Raw genomic sequence first — 4136 nt, forward strand, 5'->3', positions numbered from 1 at the left:
CGAAATGCTTGGACAGCCAGCACGGGAAAAAAAAGAATAAAAGTAGCCCTTTAAAGGGAATTACAACTTATACTTAAAAAAAAAAACCTCTGACTTTCAGAATAATTTTGACTGCACAAATGTAAAGGGGGAGTCAGGGCACATTGGTCTGGCTCTCTACTTTTCTTCTTTTCTTGTATCTCATCATAAAATTCAATTAGTAGTTTTATTTTCCACCATGTGTTACTTAAATATTTCTCATCATCCCAGGCAATTTTCAATTCATTAACCTTTTTCACATTAATATTTTAAACAGAACTTTGTGAAGTGAACCAACCTGCCGAAAACCCGGGGTTCCCACATTATAAAAACAACTTTTGTTACAATTTTAATGATAAATATTATCAACCTTTGTGCCAAATAAATGTTGTTTTGAGATTAGAATAAAAAGCCAAAGTTTAAAGATTAATATAATTAAAATTGACCAACATCTACTGTTTTTTCAAGAATCAGCACAATTTGTGTTTTGAGCATCTTCACTATTGCTTATACTAGAGTATTGCTTTTCATATGTTCTAAAAGTTTTTGGGGTTTTTTCTAAAAGTGAACCAACATACCCCAGGTTCTTGGTCTAAAGAAAGTTGCCCTGATTTTTTTTCTTTACAACAAAAAATAAACTGCTATTACTTAAGAACTAAAATAACTTATTTTGGGAGCGGAATTCAATTTTTTGCTTCATTCTTCATGAAAATCATTTTAAAAAATGAAGTTGCTTAGTTATGTAAGTTAATCAATAAAAAATAGCTCTGCCAAAATAAGTTTCTGAAATTTGTTCAAAATAACTGTACCATATGATTTTATTATAGGAATTGTAGAACTATAGGCGCTACTTTTTGTTGGTCCTTAATTTAAAGAAAAGTATAACAATTAGCAAGGCCAGGGGGGATGTTGACTGATCTGGTGGTCCCGAATTTCAGTATATTTTCAGTGTGACATTTGAAAAATTTCCAGTACTATATCGTACAAAAAAAATCACTTTCACAATAAAATAAAGAAACAAAGTAAGGCATGTCAGATGTCATTTAGTACATTAATATTAAGGCCATTAAACGAAAAAAACAGACTTTTGTGCCATACATGATTCCTTCAATTATTTAAACCGAATATGAACAAATTTTTATTGCTAAAAATTATATGTGATTCCTGAAGCAAAAAATGTTATATTTTTTAACTTAATTAACAGAAAATATAACTTACCTTTAAAAATGCAATTTAAAAAGTTTTGGCAAAAAAACATCTTCTCCCTAACATGTCCCGCCCCCCTTCAAATGTATCCTGAAATTTCGATTTACCGAAGATGGTCCGGTATTGATCATTTCAGATAAACAAAGGTTCTACTATAAGAGTTAAATTTCTAATAAAGTTTGAATTAAAACCTATCATTTCTAATAACAAATTCAAGACCGAAGAAATCAACATATCACTTGGTCTGTTCCAACAGTAGGCCACCTTCAATCTGGTACATCCCTCCCCCCTTAAGAGCTTGGGTGAACCTCCCCTAAATATCCCATAAACCCTCCCCCCCCCCCCCCCGCGCAATATCAAGAACCTCTCCCAAAAATGAGAAATATACCCCTCAAAACATCCCCTTATAAAACTTCAATGGCAAGGTCTGCGGCATGACCCCATGACCCCCCCCCCCCAGGTGGGCATCCCTTACATATATGATGAAGTAATAGCCATAACAGTTGATTCTATCATTGAAACTATTGTACAATGAGGTAGTATTGTTGTTGTTTAGACTCTGTAAACAATACATCAAACAATACTAAAACGAGACAAATATGTAGAGTCCGTAACATGTTCATAATTCTGCAGTTCTTTGGTAAATAATTCCATAAAAATTATTTTTTACCTTTTCAAAAATTATTTTCGTGCTTAAATGCATAGAAGATAAACTGAGATATAGACAGGAAAAAACCTTCATTAGGTAAAAATAATTATTACGTTCACAGAAAATTCGAAGATTGTTGAAACAAAAATTTCCACGTCTTTTGAGTGTAGAGTCCGTAACATGCTATATATCTTCATATATCAAGAAATTCAACACAAATCTAAATTTTTTTCAATGCTATGATATAAGTACACATAGGGCCATACATTTACAAAAAGATTAACTTTACTATATGCACTAATCATCAGGGAGAGGCTAAAACATCCTTCTGAAATGTCGAGTTCGTAACAGAGAAATACTGTGAAATGCCCCTTATACTTTAGCTCATGAATCCTGCGAAATTTAATGGAGTTGTTTCCGAAATTTTAAAAGTATTTTATTTCTGAAAGAACATGCTTAAATAGGATTGAACCATTTTTAAAATAATTTGATAAAGTTTAATATTTTTCAGCAATTACTTCAATTGGTGAGCAAATTGAAATTTATTTTTTACGCTTCTGCGCATGGCAACAGAAGTGATGAAGTGCCATTCACTGATGCCATTAGCGCACAGCACAAATTATCAGAACCTGACTACGCGGTTGAGAGCAAAGCGTAAACATTTTGCGCGGCAATGGAATAGCGTATCAAAGTGCATCACTTGTGACCTTATAATGACCAGGTTTTGTTTCCAAAATCGGACATTTAAAAAAATAAAATAAAAAATAACTGTTTGGAAAAAAAAGTTTTTTCTGGCTCTATGTTATTTTTTTTTCTTGCGTATTCTATCAATTTCACTGGCCAAAAGTAGTGCTTTTGAGTGAAGGAAACAATCCCATTATCAAGAGCTTGACGGAAAAATCGAAAAATTAAGCAACAAGAAACAGTTTTAAGAGGAAATATATACAGAATGTAAATAGCGTGCTGGCTATAGGTCATTTATTTTTAGCAGTCTGTACAAAGCACCAGTTAATACAAATGTAAGATTCGCTGCCCTATTATTTAGTTTACATTACTAAAAATCTGATTAATTGTAGAACATAACATTTCTTTTATTTAACATATTAACTCGCTATTAGTTAGTTTAATGGAAAAGTTTCCTTACCTATTAAAACCTAATGCACTTTAAATATGAATGTACCGTAAGAAAAAACGTTCACGTTATTTTGAGAAGTGTTGCTGAAGTTGAAACATGTTTAATGAAAGAAAACTCCTGTTACGTTAAAACTCTTTAAAGAGCTGTATGGTAAAAATGAAACTGTTTCGGAAATCAAAGACAGATTATGTCTCGTTTCAGTTTAAACATTTTATTTAAATACTTGAACGCGGGTGGAATTAAAGCTCAAAATTTCCATAACAAACAACAGAAATTAAAATGTACTTTTGTAAACTTTGCAAGTTTTAATTCCTATAATAACAAAACAACAATTTGTTCAACACGAAAACATCATTAACTTGTATTAGGAATAATTTTCTTAAAGAATTTACTTACAAGTATTTGCTTACAAATGACATTTTTTATTCCTTTCTTTAAACTTCTCAGCTTTACGAATTAAGCAATAGTTACATTTCTGAAGTAAAGTATCACTTTTCCTTCAAAGTTCTTACTATGATAAAGTAATTTATAAAAATGATGCCTCATAACTGTACTTTCTGAATTAAATGTGACAGCAATTTTCGCCTTCTGAAACAATTAAGAGCTGTCACAGTTTATGAACTCTGAGTTATTTCCACTTCTACTTGCTAGAATTGAGTTTAAAAAAAAGTTTACGCTTAATGCTTGGTACAACTTGTCGCTAGTAATTTAATAACAATTAACGACTATTCTGATTCTTTTTGTTTGGAATTACTTTTCATGCATACGTTAAATGTAACAATTGCATTTGTTTCGACAACCAGTCATTTTATGATGAGCAGGTCCTCGACTACTCCCTTTATATTCGCCATAAAATGTAGATAATTCACTAGGTTTTATTCATTGTTTATCTTATACAACCAACTTAAGGTTAGTTTTGACGCACATATGATATTAGAACGTTAAAAGCTTCATAAAACTCTTCTGTACAACACAAAACAGTAAAAATGCACTTATATGCTCTAGATATAGTTTCGTACGCTCATTTGTTGAATAATAAACAAAGCATTTTATGCAAAACATACACGTACACGCAGGTAAAAAGTCTAAGAGTGTTTGTATATACTAAGCACACCCAAGTAAACCCGC

This window comes from Uloborus diversus, chromosome 2 (genome assembly GCF_026930045.1).
Source record: "Uloborus diversus isolate 005 chromosome 2, Udiv.v.3.1, whole genome shotgun sequence".
NCBI classification, from domain to species: Eukaryota; Metazoa; Arthropoda; class Arachnida; order Araneae; family Uloboridae; genus Uloborus; species Uloborus diversus.